This window comes from Sinohyriopsis cumingii, chromosome 1, assembly GCF_028554795.1.
Source record: "Sinohyriopsis cumingii isolate HCF-2022 chromosome 1, ASM2855479v2, whole genome shotgun sequence".
NCBI lineage: Eukaryota > Metazoa > Mollusca > Bivalvia > Unionida > Unionidae > Sinohyriopsis > Sinohyriopsis cumingii.
This window is the reverse complement of record NC_142961.1, coordinates 55800486-55824141: the sequence shown is the minus strand read 5'-3', so window position 1 is coordinate 55824141 and position 23656 is coordinate 55800486. Positions and strand designations below refer to the sequence as shown.

Sequence of the window (23656 nt, the reverse complement as noted above, 5' to 3'; positions counted from 1 at the left end):
GTGGGTAAGATACACAAGATACAATTATTATGTCGGTAGTATGGGTAAGATACACAAGATACAATTATTATGTCGGTTGTGTGGGTAAGATACAGAAGATGCAATTATTATGTCGGTAGTGTGGGTAAGATACGCAAGATACAGTTTTATGTCGTTAGTGTGGGTAAGATACACAAGATACAATTATTATGTCGGTAGTATGGGTAAGATATACAAAACAGCTCGAGAAGTGGAATTGTACCGATTCGTTTTGGCAAAAGCAAGAGTAGTTAATAGAAATGGGGGTTCTGGCTCACTTTTATCACTGCGTGCTAAAGAGAGATTGACAGTGCCCCGTTCTAATTTACTACTGGGTTATGGGTTTTTGCTCCCTCATGTCCTGTGGATAGAAATGGGGTTTTTTGGCTCCCTTTTATTGCTTCGTGATAGAAGACGTAGTGCTCCCTTTCTACCGTACTACTGGGTTATGAGGTATCTCGCTCATTGTTGTCCTTCTTAGTGGCGTGTATGGCTCACTTTGTTATGTCTTGCGTGCGATAATGTCCATGTGCAAGTGTATAAATACCATCATTGGAGTAACGTTTATCATCGAAGGAGCATAGTCTTTTTTGTTGATGAACATGGTGGAGAGATGATGTCCCTGCGATCGGAAAGCTCTCAAGGAGTGGTAGAGTAGATGCTCTTTAATGACTGTCTGTAATGATCGATGGTGGCAATGCGACCGATGACATGTTTTATTTTCTCATACTCCTTTGGCTTTTATATTGATGGTATGGTCACCGTGCGTGAGACAGTACATTTTGGACATGAGTCCTATGAATTATGTGAAGAGTATCAAACAAGTTTCATCTTTGAACTTTCCAAGTTTATTTTTATTTTTATTATTACAGTGGAATGGGCTTGTTTCAGGATAATCGCTAAGATCAAAGAGATCTCGATGTTGATATAGATCCGCGTAGACGTCGTCGGTGTGAATTTCGTAAATGAGTAAATCTTTATTGGTCATGAGTAGTGTGGCTTTATTTCCGGTTTTGCGTTTGATGAAGTCGCAATGAAACTCGATCATGAGCATCTTGGAAAGGTCTAGAACGGCTGGACCGACGTGGATGGGTTTATCTAGCTTGAGATGTGTTTTTCTGGATTCGATAGCGACAAGTTCTTCGTCAAAGAATTTCGTGGTAACGAATGCATTTTTGGCCACCAGCTTGTCTCTCCTTCGTTGGTTATTGACGACTTTGATTTTCTTTCTGCGTCTGATGTTTTCTATAGTCTTTCCGAAGAAGCCGTTATTCATGAGTTTGAAGAAATTTTTACCGAAGACCGTAGTAGTTTCGGCTCGTTGTTTTGTGTTGAGGTCTACATGGGATTTCATCCATGGAGATTGTTTAAACTTGAAGGCACGACGAACTTTGTCAAGAATGAGTCCATGTAGACGATCTTGTTCGCATAGTCGATGATGTATTTTGTAGCGTGTTTTGTGGTTGAGATTGGGTACTAGTTTTTTTTAACCTTGATATCGTTTAGTCAGAATTGGTTTTTTTTGTTAGAACTGTTGTGGAGAAAGCATCGTAGGTGCGATGAGGAGTGGTTACACACAGAAGGGATAATCGTTGTGAGCGTCGTGGAGATGAGAGGGATATCGAATTCGACAAAATAGCCATGATCATCGTCGTATTCCGCTTGTCCTTCCTTGACGAAATTTTCTCCGGTGATCCGGTGAGGTTGCGACATCGCCCAACAATATAGATTAATGGTAACGGGGTAATTGTTGTAATCGTTGTATGTGGATGGGTTGGTGGGATCGCAGTGTTTCATGTATTTGTTGTTGGCAATGGCGTGTTGTTGGACGATGGCTGAGATTCCACCGCGAATCATTTGTTTAGTGAACATGAAAATGTCTGGCTCTGAAAAGAGCTCAAGCTGGACTTGACTCGCCTTGAGGAGAGAGCATCCCAGGAGAAACCAGGCGAGGAGAAATACCAGAGTGGATCATGTTGGTAATGATCTAGAAAGGTGCGTCTCAAATTTTCGAAGACATCCATGCCATGCGTAGAACTACGTCCGTTTTCAGGTACAGGTCCTCATAATCGCACAGAGTTTGGTATCCGAGATCGTTCCATATCTTGTTCGCGAACTTACATTCCTCATCGGAGATGTTGGAGAGATGTAAGTGAGAATGTCAGTGGATGGCAACGAGGTTTCATAAAATCTCGACCACGCATCGATGTATTCGTAGAGATAAAGTCCTTTTTGCTGGAGGAAAGTTGCATGAGCTCCAAATTCTTTTTTCCAAGTGCGTGAACTTAGGAAAGGTTCGACCGAGTTCTTCTAGCGACGACTCCTTAAACTGGAACGAATCAATGAATCAAAAAGGACCAATTGAGAATCGTGGACGAACTTACGGCGGAAATCGTCTCTAGGCATCATCTTTAAGGACTTTCTGACTCGTTCAATCAACTCACGCAGAGCGGCATTCGATCTGGGATAGAGCACGTGGGGTACTTTCAGCGACCAAGCGATGCCCCTAATACGCTGAACAATATCTTATCTCAGGATAAAATCTTTTTCTTTTCTTGGATCTGCCTTATACTTGCGTTCTATTGATACTAGGCAAGATTTTGGTCTATCCTTGCAGTGATAGTTGAGATTTAATTACAGTACCGTCTTCCATTTTTTAATTGCTTGTTAATTTGTCATTTCTTGTGAGATAAAATTTAATCTATGACGTAGAAAAATGCCTCTTCGTTGATTTAATAAGTGTTACTCGAAAGCAGCATGGAAAGCTGCAACAATTCGTACATGGAAAAGTATTGGAGCAGCAGAATTCTCTTATCAAGCGAGGTAGTCACGTATTTAAGCCCTGCATGGGCTGTCAGGAAGGAGTTCGTGGTCAGCTTCAGGTATGTCAGCGCTGAGGTGCGAGAAGCATCAGGGCGATTAAATATTACTTCGAAAAATTGAGAACCACCCAGCTATCCGAAAATCATTCTCCGGTGTTTGAACAGGTTTTTCCCAAGATTAAGCATGACGCATCCGTGTAAAGTTCATCCCGTGTTTAGTCGTGATGAAGTTAATACAAAGGTGAGGTGCGTAACGTACGCACGAAGATCAGACACGTGATAAGATTTAGCACTATTGGTTATTCCATCGTTCTTTCATACATTCACGGAACCAGCGCAACGATGTACCGTCATCGTTTCTTGTTTGAAGTTGATCGCGGAGTCGTTCTCATCGGATGCGCTGTCGATCATCTCAAAGGAGATAAATCCGATAATGGTCTGGATAATTTGGAAATAATGCCAAATGGATAGCAAAAGAACAAATCTATTCACTATCTAGAAAACATTTTTATACCTTATTCATCAACTTGAGGAGTTCATCTCGATGCATGCAGGAAATGGTGTGCTTGAAAATGAGATCTTTGTCGTATTTGTCTCATCAATCCTCACAGAAATAGATCCTGACGATGCTGTTTCGGAATAACTCAGTACGTTGATCTCGCGTGAGTAACACTTGCATTCGCGCTGCTCCCTGTACTTTAGTTAGCGTCCGTTCCAGAGTCACGGGAACGTTATTTCGACGAACCGTCACAATGGCTTCGTGGAAAGCCTCAGTATAATTCAGGACCACATTGGTAAAGAACACATCCTCACAGCAGTAGGACATTCTCAATATATTTTTTTATCGTAGACTTTTTCGAATTGGCTCAGCGACACGAACTGTTCCATGTCTACGATGAGATCGTCAATGGTTCTCATTTCGCTAAACAGCGAAGACATGTCAAAAGGGAGCTCCACTCGGGTACGATCGGATCTTATCGAGCATTTCTGGATAGGACAGTGTCACGTTTGCCTGGCCGCGATTACGTAAGTCAGGAACAAAGGGATGGGTTAGCGCCATGAGTATGTCGACCCTGCACTGCCGTGGCGATTTGTGTTTGTACAAGAGCCGCTCTGTTAGGTGTCAAAACTAACATGTAGATTTTAGAAGTTTTGTGCTCGAACAAAGGACCCTCGATGCTGTTGTAAATCTCCCCGCGTTGACAGATGGCCTGAGGCTTGTCTGTTAAATTGAACCGACTGGGGTAGAATTGATATCAAATCAGAACTGAGAAAGGGTGGGGCCATCAATTCGAACCAGAATTTAACAGTCATTTGGGCTGGGAACGAATTAGTCATTGTGAAGCATCGTGCTGACAAGTTGTAGCAATAACTCCGGAAGCCACTCGTGATTTGGCGGGAAAAACCTTGGTACATTCAAGGACAAGAAGCTTCGTAAAGGTCAGTGAGTTATTTGCTCGATTGTTGCAGAATGTTACGGCATTGTAAATGTAATTATGTGCAGTATGTATATTTACTTACTAGAATCGTTAGTACGCAGAATTACCTTTGTATTGTTTAATTTACACGCGTACTTGATAAATGAGCTATGATTATGTAGATTGCTCGCTCGTCAGAATTAATATTGTAATTCGCTATTAGTTACTTCGTGGTAGACTAGTGTATTTATTTATGTGATATTCTAGATTTTGCAACTGTTGAATTAAATTGTAACTTGTAAAATGGTTGCAGTGTGTAAATTTAAATAATATGGATATTTGAATATTTGTGTACACTTGCGGGAGTGTAATGTACAGAAATGCGTCGGATTGTTGTGATATTGTTGAGAATAATGAGATTCAGAATAATGAGATTCAGAATATATATATATATATATATATATATATATATATATATATATATATATATATATATATATATATATATATATATATATATTGATGTGACGCAATTTAGTGATTTATGTATGATAAGTAGGATACCGCTCTTATTGCAACGCTGTTCTATAAGAACGTGTGGGTTTTTCGATGTGCACGAATGCGTGATCAAAGATGTAGATAGCCTTTATCTGATGATTGATTGATTGTTGATGTAGTGTGAGGCGAGATGGCTAACACATATGCTAACGTCCTTGTGTTTTTCGTAGGAAGCTTTTGTGGACAGAACTACCGGGTAGTCAAGTCCCGAGTCTCAGAGAGACAGGATAGAAGTAGGCGGAGAACAAGCCTCGTTGCTGGAGAAAGAGAGAGAAAAGGAGGAGGAGAAAAGGAGACAAAAGGGGAAGAGGATAGGAAGAATCGGAGAACGCTGGAAGGAGGAAAGCAATTGGCGGAGTAAACATAGATGAGTAGAAACCAAGTACAGGGGAAAGCCATCTCACACTATAATCGCGTGATGAAATAGGTTGTTACATGGTCGAGAGGAAGAAGATTGGTTGAGAAATTAATATCGTTTAATTTGTATTAAATTGTTATTCTTTTGAATTTCACCTTTGTGTTCTTAATAATTTAATTGTCGGTATTGCTGACTGGGGGCTCGGAGCTTTACCTCTCGCTATCACTAATTTCACTTCCTACAAAAACGAGCCAGAGTGGGAATTCCATAGTAATTCAAATAAATATTGAGAGCATTCCACCCCAACGCATAACAGTGGGTCACATAGAACTTCACAGTAGAACTCCACAGACAGCATGGCCTGCTTGTTTCTTTATTTTTTTTTTTTTTTTGTTCTTTTTTTTTGGCCTTCATCCGTGGCTCGATGCGATTCATCATCGTCTGCATGGCCGGTCCGGTTCCGGATAAAATCAACATCATCGGGTTAGCCACCTTTCTAGTGGTGATGACACCGGTGGAATTCACGGCAAGTGGAATCAGCAAAATAACTTAAAGTATGTGTTTGCATCGTCGGTACGCATGTTTGAACAAGTAGACTCTCCGGCGGTAATAGCGATAATACGATTCTAGCTCACGACGTTGCTCTGAAGGCACATTTTCATCGATGCAGTTAATGTCAATGATTGGCTTCATTCTGCGTTGACTGAACTTTGGAATAGCGACTCAAGCTCTCGCAGATGACCGCTTATGAATTTCATGTACTTCTTCTCACTGAGTGGTCGATTTTTTATTGGACGCAGTTTTTCTGGATGATTAATTACCTGAGGAGATGTGATAAGCCTTCATTTTTTATGTCTGTGAGCTGATTGAATTTTGCAAGATATACAAGTGTATCTGGATTAACCTGCAGCTGAATCTCCCCAAGTAGAGATATCCTGCAAGAACATTCGTGGCAGTGGCATTGGTACTGGGTATATGATGATATATGTAAACTTCGTAAAGTATCATAGCAATTCTATCCGCGGTGAGATTCACCTTTTCGTATTCTAACATTTCTTTCACCATTTTTTTAATTGGACCACATATGTACTTTGTACTTGTACACATCTAACTTTTTTATCCTGAGTGTTTTTCTTCACTTCCTGTTCAACCTCTGGAACATCCACGAAATTTGCCTTCTTAAACTTTCTCACATCTAAAATCGTGGATTTAAACACACGATCGGATAATTTGAGACTTTCTAAGTAAACATACGCTTCCGCAATCACGTTCGTGTCAAATATTTTAAGATCATCGTACACAAGAATGTAAAGCAGAGGCTCCTTGGTTTTGTTTAGATCTGCATTCGGATCCACTGCAGGTGACTCCTCATCGTCAGAAGCACCTTCTCCTGAGCCTTCGTCGAGAGTCATCATCGCCATGATGGTATCCACGTCATCGTACTCCAAGCCAGTGTGTAGAAAAAAAATTCGTTTGTCGATAGCGTATCGCCGTTTTCTGCTGCTGCTAAAGCGTTTTCGTGACACTACTTTGTCCATGCACTCGTGATCTTTTCGCTGTGCCTCGTCGTCTTCCTTTCGTCCAAATCGTCGTCATTTGACGTACCCGATTCTCAGGATCGCGTCCACGAGGTCTTGGTGTAATACGCTGATGACGTCTTGCACGATGCCTTCGATGGTTTTGACTAGTCTTGCATTCTCTGTCATTACAAAATTTAAGATAGGCCAAATACTGAGATGATTGAACTGCAGTTCTCACTTCGGTGATCTCCTCGTGCACTCCCGTGGTCTGCTTGAGCACGTGCTGGTCGTGGGCAGCATACGATGCATCTTGTCTGTAAGTATCGCCGAACAATAACTGGTACGGCTCCGTTGCGACTCGAACGATCTCCGCCATGATCTATACAAGATCGTTTGATGAGATCATCCAAAGTAAATATTTGAAAGTAACTCAAGCCGGGATTGGTTGGTTCTGTGGTCAGACCCACAAATTTTAAAGCCATGCATTTGTTATTGGTGATCGCCGTCATAAATTTCATCACCGTCGTTCCAGTGCTTGAAGTTCCGTTATACAACACATGAGCGCTTCCATTGATTTTGATGCCAACAACTCTCCATGTGAGCACGCGCAACCTTCCTGTTACGCGTCCCCACGCCCCTGAAATTTCTAGATGGACATCGGCGTGGGAATTTGCACTTGCATCCAAAAATTGGAAGTCACTGCAGCGGTTTCCCTCTCGTTGGCAGTATTACTCGAGACTTAATGCTAAGAGTACAGGAGATAAGCCTGGTGAGAGGCATTGTATTCCGACGACACCGAGACAGAAAATTCACATCGATTCCCTGGAATGTGACCATTATTTTTTTTGACACGTCGTTTGTCCACGTACTGTTTCGTCGTCGCCTATGAGTCGAGTACCGGAGGATTGTCTGTAATCATGAGCCGTGATTCAGTAGCCAAAAATACATTTCCAGTAATGGTATATCCGCTTTTGCTGACCGCATAATTTTTAACGTTTCCATAACTGACAGCTGTGTAATTTCCTCCGGCTTTTCTATCGATCCAGATAGCACGGTCCATCATTCTACAGTGGTAAATCATCGTCGCTCTGGTGTTTAGTCCGGTAGTCACCCCCAACGCGTCGTGAATTTTGATAAGTGGTTCCAGAGGTTGGTGAGGACATCACCAGATCGCTTGTGATGTGAGTAGCTACGGAAAGGTTCTAGCCATGTGCACATTTCCACTGATGGAACCACCAATTTTATCGTATTTTCCAGCCAGAGACACATCGAAATCACAGGCTCTCACAGGTTGGGAAGATTCCTCAGCAGCTTAGGAGAGTCAGTACAAGATCATTCCACCCATGTTGATACTTCCTGTCATCGTTTCGCCCGACAACGACAATTTAGTCTGCGCTAGTCTGTTCACGTGGGACCATCGTGCAGCATTGGTGCCCGGGGGTGGATAACTCACGTCGACGATATTGCGAGGATGTGACCGCTCATATTGAGATTTCCCTGCATGGAATCCCTAGAGCGGTTGACTTTCTTTTATCCAACTCATCATAACTGGAACTAACTCCAGATCCGATTAGCGTACCAAAAGGATGTATAAGACATGGTTATATAAAAAGGACACGAAGGAGAAAACAAAAGAGAATCCACATAATTTTTTTTATGCTGATTGGCATTACATGATCGTGGATTAGACCAGTCGTGGTAAAACGAATCTCCTCATGAACATGCTCCTCAATAACATGCTGAAGTACAATCGCGTGATCCCTTATGCGCTCAATCCTCACCAGGACAAGTAAAATTCGTTCAACGAGTTCGGCAACAGCCTTTGACGATGCATTGACGATAGCAGATCCAGAAGAGATCCAGCCCGTAGAAGAACTGGATTCAGACACGCACAATATCATCGTTTCGAGGATATTAAGATCGAGCGAGGTAACATTAATAAAATTATTAGTATTTTTCGTTGTCGCGTAACAAGCGCTTCAATAGCCTCTACCACGTTCAGTCGTACTACGACGTAGGTTAATACATCAGACGAAACACGGGATGGTTGTTGCTCTTTTCATGACTTAACCCAGACAACGAAGCGATCGCGAGAGATCATTGCAGTGGTATCACGGCCAAACGGTTCAAATACTGCTATGGCGCAGAGACGGCCACCTCCAAACATGGTTTTATGTCCTTTCATCGCGATGTGGAACGATCCCGGACGACTATCGAAAATGCTTTGACGAATTTTACTTTCCTGATTAGTATATCAGAAACTCTGTTTCCGCCATGCCATTCGAAAAGGTTAGCTTTCATCGTCAGCACGAGGTTGTTCTCAAAAGTTTATCGACCAACGAACCGCCTTACAACAGCGCGTCCTCGAGGATAAGATAGGTCATCAGACCTTTCAGCGCGATATGGCTGGAGAACTATTCAAGCCCCTCCTGACAAAACTCGACGAAGCCAAAACGACTGAGATGCCAGGCAAAAACAGCTGCTAGACACACTGAAATCTACTCGACGACGAACGCTGCAGGAAATAACGCAGCTGAAATAATGAAATGATGAAAGTGACATCGCCGCGATGTTGAGAGACCAGCTGAAGCCAAGCAAAAAGGAGAAGTCGGGAAGGCCGAACTAAAGAGAACGAAACGAAAAGAAAAAGATCGGAGAAAGATGGAAAAAGAAAAGGAAATAACCGAATCGAGCCTTTTATAGCTGAAAGAGGAAAAAGGGATTCAGCTGGAAAACGAAATGTTTTAGAGAGAGATTTTGGAAGAGAAAATGACCAGAAAACGTGAGCAGACTAAGCTCGCTGACGATATGAACGATATGAGATTGCTGTCGGTTATGAAAGGCATTCGTCATTAAGCGGTAAGTAGTTGCAACACTTCATAAAACACACACGTCGAGAAATACGAATCATGTGACATTGGGTTAGTCTTACGAGGTAAATTACTTTAAATCAATAATGTCAACCGAATATACGGACCAGGGATTAGAAACTTTAGTGACGAAAGAGATAAAGAGTACCTGAACCATCTTCTTGAGAATACGAAAGAGTACGCTGCTCAGCTGAGAGAGGAATTGAGCATCAGGGAGGACGTACACCGCGCAGGAGCCAGACCCATGTTTCCCATATAAGAACTATATTTTCCCATTGTCATGCAGCAAGAGCCTGCTAAAAGACAAGCGTCCGCGGATCCAGCTGAGAGAACATCTGCTTCGTTCACAAAGGAGTCATTAAGAAAGACTGGAGAATTTATAAGGAAGAAATTTGCTGAAGAGACTAAGAGAATCAACCGTTCCGCTGTGGAGGCAGACCTTCGTGTAAAATTTATAGAAGCGGAAAGAAGGGGGTATTGCCAGGAACCAATGGCTGGCTCACCCTACACCTCATACCTAGGAGATGAAAGATCAGTGGATAAAAGAGGCAATGCACCTGACTTATGAAACGTTGGTGAATAGAGAGAAATAACACCAGGAGCAGGCAAGGCGTGAGAACGAATCAAAACCGGTTGCTAAATCAGTTGCACAAGCAGGGGAAGGCATCCGCTACTATCACAACCCATCCGAGATTGTCTCGCGGCTCAAGCAACTGATCACTTCCAAACAAGCGGAAAATGTCAGAATGGGCATCGACAACGAGATGGTGGAGATCCTCAATCATCTTCTGGATTAAAAGTTGGCGTCGTCGAATCAGTATAAGATTTTGTTCCAGGACTTGATATAGACGTGGCTCTCGAGGATACCAAGTTGCTATTCGGTTCACGCTCGGTCACCTCCACGGTAAGGTATTATCCTTCGCTGGATTTGGACCAGTAGTCGTCGTACGAGATCGCGTTGATCTCCGCTGAAATCTGGAATAGCTTATGTAACGTCACGGCTAACAACAATCACTTTTCGTACTGGGCATCCGGTTAGCGAGAAACGATCACGATCTCGCCAGGAGGGTACAACATCACCGGCATCACCACGGAAATCTCCAGGATGATATCCGACAATATTGAACCCAGCCATTCCACACTGCGTACCACGATCACACTCTCGGCAGGGTATCGCGTGTGATTTGACATTCATTATTCGATCGGATCCATCCTGGGATATAGCGCTGAAACTGTCTTGGACGGTAATGGTACACACGAGGGAGATCTTCTCGTCAACATTACCGACGTGAACAGCCTTCGCATCAACTGCTTAATCGCTCAGGGATCATTGTCATCAGTCAGATCAGCTTCAAACGTGATTTATTCGACATTGATGAACGTTCCCCCTGGATCGCTCATGCAAATTCGACCTAATCCTTTTATTTATTATCCAATCTGACCACGTACGCGATCTCTGAAATTACCAGTATGCTTACCGGTCAGTCTGAAAATGCTGTCTATAATAATAATAATAATAATAATAATAATAATAATAATAATAATAAGCGTCAGAGCTGTCCAAACAAGGAGGATTTATCAAGCCTCTGTTAGCAGGATCGAAAGATCGTTACCGCCTGGATTGATCTGCATCGGAAAAGGAATCTAGCTGCCAGGAACCATCCGCGGTACATGAATGAGAAAAACAGTTTTTAAGCAACATCGACTTCCAGAGCATATCACGCCCAACGAAAGCTGTGTGATTAACCTGCAAAATTATCCCGATGGATATGGCACTCACTGGGTAGCAGTCGTCAACGATCCCCACGGCAGCGATGTAGAGTATTTCAATTCGTTTTGCTTACCTCCTCCCGATGAAGTCGTGCGTTATCTCCAAACAGCGAACAAGAGAGCTGTATACAACTCAGTGGAACTTCAGGACGTCAGCGACAACACGTGCGGATCATACTACATCGACTACATCCAGAGCAGAAAGAAAGGTAAATCCCCCGTCGAGACCATATTAAATATGGAAAAATAATGTACATGCCTAATATAACAACAGGAAATCGTGGTGTCTTAAGTGCAAGTCCGAAACGGAGAGTGTCGACCGTGTCGAGGTGGTCAACAAAACTAATCGTCTCATGATCAAGTCGAGGTGTGCCGCATGTGGTTCTAACAAAGCACACATCGTCACAGGTAAGGTCACGTCTCACCCATTTCTCGTTTCCCTCTTCTTCGCTCTCCTCACAATAAATCATCTTAGGCACATAACTCGAACCCTTATTTGCGTACGCTATCAGCTTCTTGACACGCTTTAGCCACTCCTGAGACTAATCTTCACTTAAGTCCGGCACTGGACGTTTGCTCCCCTTACTCAATCCTAATCGATCTACACTCCAGGGATAACATGGAAGAGACATCCTTCACTCTATTACAAAGTACAACTATAATACAGTGAGCCAGAACACTAAGAAAGGACAATAGTGAGCCAGAAACCCCGTAATCCAGTAGTATATTAGAAAGAGGGCACTCACTCTTTTATCACGAAGTGATGAAAGTGAGCCAGAACCCCCATTTCTATCTACAGGACAAAAGTGAGCCCAAAACCCCATAACCCAGTTGTAGATTAGAAAGGCAGCACTCTCGATCACCCTTTATCACGCAGTGATAAAAGAGAGTCAGAACCCCCATTACTATCTACTACTAGCAGGACTGGAAGTAGACCAATTAGCACGAGTTAAGCAACCTCTTTAATGAAAATTCGCGCTGTCTCAAATGGTTATTTCTGGACAGTCTGCCACGTACATCTGACCGCCTCTCGTTAACTTTCTACTGCTAAAGGGAAACTGCCATTTGTTCATTTCCTAAAGGAAAAATTCATTTGAAAGTGCAAAATTTTCTCACAGAACTAAATTTACCTGACAATATTTAGTTGGCATATTTAAAGGAATGATACATCAATTTACTAATCAAACCAAATTGAATTCTGTTAATGAATATCATGCTGCCACCCGCATGTCAACATGCAATGTGCAAAAATAGTACATTTCTTATTTCCATGGAAAAGTTATGTAATTTTGATGATAGATGTCAGTTTCTTATGGTAACATATCTTTGTCATCAATATATAAAACAGAGTTCAAATTGATTCAAAACGAGCAATTTTCAGTAAAAAGAACAAATATGATATCGAGATTTTCTGACCCGGGTACAAAGCAACCAACATGATTTTGCCATTAATGTCAATCTCAGTCTTGATAATATTGTTTTCTCTTTAGTCAGAAACAGTTTCCAGGCAAGAATGGTCTATTGGGTAGCAGTGGTGTAGTGCTAAATAAAGAGGTAACAGAACGCAATAAAGAACAGAGGGAACGCGTGTTACTTAAATGGGGAGGGGATGGCAAGTGCAAAAAAGTATGGGAACGCCGTTCCCATGCGTTCTTACAGCATTACACCCCTGCTGAAATTTGCTAAGAGCAAGTTGTGCAGACACATAATTTACATTCCCTGCCAGTCATTCTGTATAATGGTAAAAATATCCTTTGCTTGTAGTAACAGCTCTCCCCAGAGCTGGATGTTGATTTATAAGTATATGATTTACTTCTCTCTCTCTCTCTCTCTCTCTCTCTCTCTCATTGGTTGATACACACTGTTCAAAAGTCTAAAGTCTTTACTGATTCAATGAATAGATTAAAGCATTCCCAAATTTCATTGGTATATTCTAACATCAATCAGGGTTTGTTACACAACCTATAAGTTGGTGTTATACAACATTGTTTAGGGGATTAAAAACAGAACCATCACACACATCGATCCTGAAATTTTTTGTAGAGCACATTTTCTTCCTATTGCAGGCATGTCACGTTTACCTGATAAAGGATCACGTGGTACAACAGGATTAATATATACTTAAAGAAACTATCAAAAAGGAATAAGGTTAATATCTGCGGATCATTTCTTAATCTCATCTTACCTACGGTGCGTAATGTATAAGCCATGCTACGACCCGAAAGTGAGAAGGGAACTGTCATTTTACGTGTAATAGGTGCAGAGAATATATGAGAGAATACTAGAGATAATATGAATCGTTACGTCCTCTTTCATCGTGACAAGTACTCCGATATCAACATCGTTTCTTTTTCCATGATTGGTTTGCGTCGTACTATTAAGGGCTAACAATTTACAAAACAACACAAACAAGCAAATATTACAGTGACAGTAGAGTCGTAATATCCCCATTGACCATGCATGCGCTAAGGCCGTTATATGAGTAAGCGTGTGCCCTAGTGACCTGACAAGAGTGGATCACCCACGACTTAGGCAGAGACCTAACTAAAGACCTATCGAATATTTATGCTCAGATGACGTAATAAGTGACGCCGGTAGTCAGGATTGAGTGTGAGTACTTTGTATTGGAAGTGACCTTAAATGACCTTGTTTGAATCTGAGTCAGTAACTTTATTCACAAAGCACATTAGATGTTGAAGTTGTTGACGTCATTAAATTTCACAAGCGTGAACGTAACTTTAAATACCTTACCGCTCCGGTGACCTAGTGGTTAAAGCATCCGCCTCGGATGCTGGAGGTCGCGGGTTTGAACCCCGACCGAGTCATACCAAATACTTATAAAAATGGTACAAACAGCTGCCTCGCTAGGCGCTCAGCATTAAGAGGTTATTGTTAGGATTGGTCGGTCTGGTGTCAGGATAATGTGACCTGGTGCCCCAGTGCTAGACATCACTCTAAACTGCTACACTGCAGACATCGTAGCGATGTGACTGACTTTTTTTAAAGCGACGTTAAAAATCCAAATCACACACACACACACACACACACACACCTAACAATATTTTCCCGATGTTTATACGAGCATTTCTCTTCGGTTTTAATAATTGGGACGAACTGCTAAATTTACTTCCGAAATCCATGTCACGATGATTTTCTTATCGTTGAATGTTACATCGCACCATTCCTCGTCTCCTTCAAAATGACTACTTTCATTGTAACGGAGAGAAAACCTTTCCAATGAAACTTTAAGAGCAGGTATAACTGTATTTCGATATCCTTTTGGAGAATATAAATTGTATCTTGGAAACGGATACTACGTAGAAAAATCAGGTGACTGCTGAGTCCTCATTAGGTGGTATGAGAACGGAAGATCGACCCCAAAATATGTGAATTTTCCTGTTTAGTTGAAAATGTTTAGTGCAGACCTTGGAAAATATCAAGAAGTCATCGCAGACCTGAATAAAGAGAAACATGTTAACTACAAATGGCATTTGGGTGGTATTGTTTCAATTAACATAAGCACTAAATATTCTCGTCAGGACATTCGTCACTTTTGTATCCATTGCAGTGAAAAAGAAGTTAATCTACCCGTGGAAAAATGGAAGATATCTAACTGGTACTGTTTTCAAGATATCTGAGGCACGCTAAAAAAAGCGTTTGGACAGAAGTAATTGAAGTATCTGCCTGGAACCAACATCATAGATCTAGACAGAGCGGGTTTCATAGGCCTAACGTTTAAAAACGGGGTTCGATGTTATATCTGTGCCTTCTAACTCAAAGAAAGGGAGCCAGAATGCCCTGCATACAAAGGGAATTGCTAACGGTTGCCAAATTGTCCATATAATAATATGATGGTATCGATGCAATACTGCTGATATGCAGTCGGACGCTCAGTATAAACAGACAGATTGGTATTGATCATCGTAGTTGTGGGCTACTGTTAATGTGTTACCAGTAGTGTATTATTGTATAAAGAAAGAAGCAAGAGAAACATTCTACAGACTCATTCTTAGCTCAAAAGTGGAAGACACTGAAGTACATGATCAACACTGTGCGCACCACGGACCGGGATGTTACATAGATCTGAACTGTATTCACACGTTCGATACGAGCCGAAATATATTTAAACTGAGTCGTATGTAAACGTACAGTGATCTATGAAAACATGTTAGAATTTTCGAATGAAAACGTTTCTGTCGGGGGAAAAGTACACTTCGAAAACAAGGCAAGATGCTCCTTTGTCTATATGTCAGACTGACATGTCGACAAGGATGGTCCTTGCAGTTTAGGCACAATAAGATGGTAACCATCTTCATCGATGAAGAGCATCTCTTCATGGCTAAGGACATGAACTGACCAGCTCCATCTGCCATGACGAAAACGACAGAGTACATTTTACGTGTTTGTTCAATGTGACAACTGTTATTACTGCAATATAAAACCAAAAGGCTATCGAAATATAGTTCGACCTACTCTGCTTGACCTGGGAATGCTTGGTTGTTATAGAAGAACCATAAAGTGCGACTGGGGTTGGCCCAATAACGGAATGTAATCCTGGTCACTTAATACTTAGCTAATGTCCTTCCTTTATATATTTGTCTGCTTTCTCGTCGACTGTGTCGTCGACTCTACGTGTAATGTGTGGAATATCAAAGAACGTCCGTACTCATTGGTAATACATGCGAGTTTTGTCTTAGGTTCTTTTGCCATGTTAGCTTCTATAGTGTACCAATTCTCTTTGGATAGGCGTTTTTCCCGCATTGTGTAGACGTCTTCGTTATGTACGGCATTTAAGTTTTCTATTTCTTACAGATTCTGCTTATTATTTGCGTGTTTGTTTTTGTCTTCAGATAGTTTATAGAGGTTTACAGAACAAAAGCCGGAAATGTTGTTTTCTGTATTTAGGATATTCAATCAGTCTTTACACTTGACAGCATTCGTCTAAGAAATTCTACCCTGGATTTTACAGTGACACTGAATACGTCATAACGTCATGAATTCAGATGCAGGTCCTAATTCATCAAGTCAGGACTTGCACAGTTCGGTTTTTCTGGAAATGTCCAAGCAAACAGGGACTTGGCCTTCACGTGGTATACACAATACTTTGGACAATGAACTTTTCAGTCGTTAAAACCATCGCTACAGCCGTAATAATGGTTTGTTACAGAGGTTCTACAGGTATAAAAATTCCCAGTGTTTCAGTAAATTCTCAAGCAGACCATTTATTTGTTACATAACTCCACGTCGTTGGCCGACGACATTGATACTCTTTTCTTCTATCGTTCTTTTTTTGTGTGTGTTATGCTGCACTTGCATTATCACAAGCATCAGTGCCGTAAGCGACCAGGACGGAAAGAGAGAAGCGTATATATGCTGAAATGGCGGTCAGCCAGAATTCGCATTGAAAAGATTTAATCACTTCAAGGGCAGAATAGCTCTGTCAAAAGAAATAATATCCGACCCTCTGTGTTTGAAATTGTCTCTACATAAGGAATGTGCAAGTCGGCGCTACCAGTCCAAAAGATGCTTTCATACGTTCTCAATCAAACTTTAATGCGTAAACGGCATTATAAATTTAAAACACCCTCCCCCCACAATTGTTTTATTACTGAAATTGTTTACAGAAATGGACATTTAGGCTCAGGATTACCCCAAAAGATATCATTATGTCAAGTTTAAGTCCGGCATTTTAAACAATTGATTTTCACTGTTATATGTTCAAAATGCACACATCAGTGTTCCTTAGTCGTGGATAGTAATTGGTATCTAGCAGTAGTGACGTCATGTATTTCATATTCAAGCTAGTACACCATTTTCAAACCATGGTCAGTCTCCACAGGTGCAATCTATAAGGTTAACAACTCCAAAAGTTCATTAATTTTATGGGACAGGTCTTTACACAGATTCAGGCTGATGTGTGTTTGTGTGTGTGTGTGATATGGATTTTCATAGCTTTAACAGTTTTTTAGTCATTTCGCTACGATGTCTGCAGTGTGGCAGTTTATAGTGATGTCTAGCACTTGGCCATCATACCGCAGACGTAGCATGATGTCCCACCGAGTCATAGTATCCTGACACCATGCTGACCAGTCCTAACACTAACCTTTTAATGCTGAGCGCTTTGTAAGGCAGCTGTTAGTACCATTTTTATAAGTCTTTGATTCAGGCTGGGTCACTCAGTGCAACTAGTAATCCTAAATATTCAAGGTACCTCCAAGAAAATGTGTCACTGTAAGGTTGTTTGCGCGCTCGCAAAATATAAATAATGGTAAAGAAAATTAGTCGATAAGACTATAGCGATAGCATTATGATGTTTAGATCGCCATCCACTCTTCTGAAGTGATCAGATCATAAACTTGCGCAGATAAAGTTGTCCGCGATTGTGAGCAAACTAACTAATAGTGGCAACTAAAGCAACATAAATATTAAAATTTGAATTCTGACATATATTTACATCTGCCAAAATACCAGAATACAAATCTTAAATCTGACGGTAATATAGGGTGGTGGAGAGAATAAAAATTTGCACGAAACCGCGTAGGCCATGTATCAGTTCATCGAAATTTCAATTTTCAATTCGCAGACGAAGAAACACAGAAATAACTGTCTGTCTGTCTGTCTGTCTGTCTCTCGCTCTCTCTCTCTCTCTCTCATGAGAACTAGTTAAATCTTAACAGAGCAGGTAAACTGTTACACATTATAGTAAAGCAGACGCGTAGTTGTAACTTTGTTCAATAGAAATGCAAATTACCGCGTGTCATACATTGTTTAAATTATAAGTTATAATTACTTACCTCTAAAAGACTTTAGCATTTGGAAGGAGTCATAAATGTATGTGACAAATGTTTTGTCGCTTACACCTTACTTGTAAGTAACACGGATTGCTATCAACATAACGTTGAGAAGGAAGAGCATTTCGGGCAACCCGATTACACATGAATAGCCTTGCATAATAGCTCTGCCTGTATGGGTTGACTGGCTCCAGAGCACTAGGGTGTCATATTAAGTTTTCAAATATTGACAAAATCTTATTTGTCTGGTAAATCACATAGTAATTAACATACCTCGTGTACTTTAATTGTTCGTAAATGGGAACCTTCGTGTTGCATTTCCGCCAGTTATATCTCCATTTACTTCTGTTAGTAATTGTTATTATGTAACTGTTCATCTCCAAGATGAGTCACGAAATTGTGGCGAGGACGAATTGTTCTTCGATACAAAGAAAGACAAAAGGCTTTCAACGCCCTCTTTACATTTGTTATAAGGTCTGCAACGACCGCTGTGCTGCTGGCAAAGCCCGTTGTGGCGGTTGCAACTCCCGTTGCGACTCCAGCAGCAACACATGTGACAAATGCAACGGCCGATGTGAAGCCTTCAACGCCACTAGCAGTAACGTTCTCTGTGGCGTCAGCTGTAATATCACAAGACAGCTGTAATGCTCGCTTGCTCAAACACCAGCTTTGACTCTCATAATTCCCGCTGTTGTCCCCATCAACTGTGACGCCTGCAGTGAAGTTTCCTACGCCTGCGGTGGTGCTTGAAACTCCTGCTATAACGCCAGCAAAGATCACTGCCACAAACGAGACGCAAGCTTAGCGGACTTCGATAGCCACGTAAACGCCCGCTGTAAACCTCACTGTAACACACGCAGCGACTTCTACAATAAACGTCAGTAGCATACGGTGGCGAGACGGAACCAAAGGACCCTTCGGGTTCAAAAGGGTCAACAATTGTAAAGAGCCAAATGGGAATTTAGCATAGGCGCCATGTTGGTCCATGGGTAAATACTTTTATCGCTGCATGAAAAGGTTTCAGTGACGAGTTCCCTCTCAAGCAGTGCCAATTACGTAAAGTTTGTCAATGATACCATAAAACTTCTCACTGAGTATAAGTTGCCTAAAACAACTAATAACACGTGATTGGGAAATTAATAGCACCAGAAAAATTGCGATGGATATATAGAAATAATAATGTTAGAATATTAAACGGAAGATGAAGTGACGATACACTTGCTGTGTTATGTATATTTGATTTAATTTATATTTGATTTAACTGTTTGCTTGTATGTTTTTTTATATATTCCATTACATGTTATGGCAATCTAACTTTATTTACTCGAATAGAGTTCAGTTCTGACTGTTATTTACTTATTTTTGACGTTAACAACTTTATAGAAACATTGTATCTAATGCTGACCTAGTTCCTGACCTTGATTCAGAACCAGTAAGAGTTGTAGTAAACAAACAATTTTTTTTATTCTTTCTCAGAGTAAGATTCATAAAGTGGAATCGAGGCCATACTTTGACTACGTGTTAAATAACATGTATCTGGTAGGTGTTCCCAGAGGATTGACCCACATCAGGACATCTGTTTTGCATTGTAGGTAGATTTATTGTTGATGTTTTGAGAAATAACAATCATACTTGCCTTAACACTGAGATTTCCAGGTGTTTTATGTTGTGACCAGTTTTGGGGCTAATTATTTTATTTTAAAGACAAGGGATTGTTTCCCTGGAAATACTAGTGGTCTAAATTAATTCTTGGACAAGGACATTTATCACAATTTATACAGAATTCAAACTGGAATATTATTTTCCGTGATTGAACAAGGAACTTTTGACACATAAGTACGACGCTGACCGCATCATACATCATCGCCTTCCATTTTGGATTTCATCGGGATTCGAACTCAGTTTCATTAGGACTTTTATTACTAGGACTTCTATTTTTTAATTCTTGGAATATTTTTGGATTTGATTCGTAAAACCGTAAGTTCTTTTTCTCATTTTTACCTTGTTTCTAGGGAAATAAACTATTTGCTAAAGTTTTCAAAGCTTCTTGTCTTCACTTTTATCTTGTTACGTTTTGTAAGAGCCTAAACACGTAACAGCTGGTTCAATAACTTTTGAAGATACATCTGTCACTGACTATATTATTGTCTTTAGCAACTCTCTGAAAGATGACAATAATATATGCATACATTAACTTGACCAGTTTTGTACCGTTGGCCACTGATAATTACTAGCTAGAGTTTTTACCATAACATTTAGCAAATTGTACCTGTAGACAATATACGATAACAAAAACCGAGATGGTGTCACGGAATTGTGTATAACTAATGTGTTTGCGTTATATCTGAACTTAAATGTAATCGGGTTTCGTTTCCGCGTTCTGCTTCATCAGAGAGTGTTTTTTTTACGTCCTACTGTTTTAAATGCCATGGCTCATGGTCATTGTGCTAAAGGCCATGGCTCATGGTCATTGTGCTAAAGGCCATGGCTCATGGTTACTGTCGAAAGGCATGGCTCATGGTTACTGTGCTAATGGTCATAGGCTCATGGTCACTGTGCTAAAGATCAGTGCTCATAGTCACTGTGCCAAAAGTTATGGCTCATAGTCACAGTGCTAAAGGCCATGGCTCATAATTAATGTGCTAATATCCATGTCTCATAGTTACTGTGCTAAAGGCCATGGCTCAAGATTACTGTGCTAAAGACCACGGCTCATGATTACTGTGCTAAAGGCCATGCTTATAGTTGCTGTGCTAAAGGACATGGCTTATGGTCACTGTGCTAAAGTCCATTTTGCCATTTATTAATACAAGCAATGCTGCTTTTCAAGGCATGCTAAGCCAGTGCAAGGCACAAAGACTTTATTGCACTCAAGTTACAAACTTTACAAAATATGAGGTATATAAGAAAAAGAACATGAATATAGCGTGTGATGTTATTACATGAATATAGCGTGTGATGTTATTACATGAATATAGTGTGTGATGTTATTACATAATGCTTGCATCTTTAGTTCACGTGTTCATAAGATGCTTAAAAGTGCAATACAAATTCTTCACAATAGCTTTTGACCTTAAACCTGATGTAACGGGTGTAAAAGAAATCACTCAGCTTGTTTCAGAAAATGTCAGGATATAACCATATCCTAAGTTTTGTTAAGTATATAATTAATATGTTGGAAACAAGAGTCCCTCAGAAAGACTGAAAGACTACTGGATGAAAAGAATTACATGGAATTCGAGATGAAATGATATCATCTTTTAACTCGTCAGTACTAAACCCAGTTTTGCTATTCTTGAGAAATTTCCAAGTTAACGACTTTGGAATCAAAACTATTTTTTTAATGTTTGAGTTTAAATATTTTCAAGATATCTGCAAGTGCAGTACAAAATATTTGCTACTAAGACATTTGACATTGAACCTAATAACAAAGAAGTAAACTTGTTTCCAGCAGTGTTAAGATATGCCCACCCACATCCTAAGTCTGTTTAAAAATCGGTAAGTATTTTTTCGTGGATAAGAATGTTTGACTAAATACAAAACCTGCTAACGCTTTACTTGTGTATGAACGAGTCACTGCCCTCATAAGCTAAGGGAAGTACAAGGAAAATGCAGACAAAATACCTTTTTTTTTGCTACAAGGTCTGGTATTTAAAGCTGAAACACAAATGCGACCAGAGAATCACCGTATTTTATTTACAACTAATTAAATATTGCAGGAATAAATTAAATTATAACCCTGAGTCAATGCTACCATTCGTATCAGGCAACCCATGTAAATGCTGTCATTCATGCTATGGCAACCCCATGTTCACGCTACTATTCATGTCATGGCAACGCCATGTCAGTGCTGCCATTTATGTCATGGTAAACCCATGTCAGTGCTACCATTCATGTCAAGCCAATCCCACGTCCATGCTACCATTCATGTCATGGCAACCTCATGTCAATGCTATCATTCATGCCATGGCAACCCCATGTCAATGCTATCATTCATGGCATGACAATCCCATGTCAATGCTATCATTCATGCCATGGCAGCCCCATGTCAATGCTATCAGTCATGTCATGGCAACTCCATGTCAATGATATCATTCATGTCATGGCAACCCCATGTCCATGCTACCATTCATGTCATGGCAATCCCATGTCAATGCTAAAATTCATGTTATGGCAACCCCACGTCAATGATATTATTCATGCCATGGCAACGCCATGTCCATGCTACCATTCATGTCATAGCAACCCCATGTCAATGCGATCATTCATGCCATGGCAACCCATGTCAATGCTATCATTCATGCAATGCCAACCCCGTGTCAATGCTATCATCATGCCATGGCAATCCCATGTCAATGCAGTCATTCATGTCTTGGCAACTCCATGTCAATGCTACCATTCATGTCATGGCAATCCCACGGCAATGCTATCATTTATGCCATGGCAATCCCATGCCAATGATATCATTCATGTCATGGCAATCCTCATGTCCATGCGACCATTCATATCATGGCAACTCCATGTCAATGCTACCGTTCATGTCATGGCAACCCTATGTCAATGCTATTATTTATGCCATGGGCACCCTATGTCAATGCTATCATTCATGCCAAATAACTATGGTGGCGCTATACAGTTTCGCATTTTGCATAGGGTTAGGATTTTAAAGAAAAAGAATGTCCCCGGCTTTCCTCACTGGTTATACTGGCTATTTAAAAAAGACCTTGTATATCTTAGGTATAATGCAAAGAACCTTTAATTCCCTTTATTTTGGTGTATGATTGATGGGTGTACTATGGGTTATAGAGTATACAGCTTGGCCTTAGTTCAAATGTGCACCTTTCAAAAAAGTGCTAGCTCTACTTGGTCATTTTCACTTCCTGAACTTCAGAGGTCAATTGTATAAAAAAGAGCCGATAACTTTTTTTACATTTTATATATTTGGTAATTCATTCATTGCACTTTCAGAAGCTGGTATTGTCTAGTCTGGCAAAATTCATTTTCCCTATTTTAATAGCTGCTATGTATAGTGTACTTTAGACTAATTCAGATTGATTTTTTAACACAAGGGAGCAGTCATTTTAGTTAGCAGTGTGCTTAAATCATGTAAAATTTCCAAAAGTACAATATCCAAAAGAAATATCATCCACATTACATTAATGTAGCATAGAGGTATGCAAACATTCTCTCCACTGTGCATGTTTTAAATGCGAGCTACTTCACCTTACATACATCACTCTCTCAAAAGTACATATTATCTGGTGAGCGCCACCTATAACATGATTTTGCAAGACGGCCATTGTATATTCCATATTGGATGCCAGATCATCACCTTTTCATTTAGGACTATATAGGTCCTTTAGTTTAATACAATAGTTGGCTATGACCATCCGTTTTCGAGAACTATCCATGCCAATATTCTTAAGATGGTCATATTGTACGTTAGGCTGGTATTATTACAATTTTGTGCCAACCATACGTAATAAGAAACATTTCTCTGAAAATACCATGTGGCTACGGACATCCATTTT

General features: G+C 40.6%; 1 protein-coding gene across 6 annotated transcripts in view; it reads right to left on the bottom strand.

Annotated features, from left to right (window-relative positions):
• The window catches only part of LOC149806905 (ornithine decarboxylase-like), a 142233-nt gene extending 123979 nt beyond the window's left edge, over positions 1-18254 (bottom strand). For 5 of the 6 annotated variants that reach the window (XR_016421262.1, XM_089959440.1, XM_089959488.1 and 2 more), the window contains exon 1: positions 18129-18254. The gene's annotated coding sequence lies outside the window, so the exon portion shown is untranslated. The remainder of the gene's footprint in view (positions 1-18128) is intronic. The other variant, XM_089959459.1, reaches the window with a different exon arrangement.
• Between the last annotated feature and the right edge of the window lie 5402 nt (positions 18255-23656).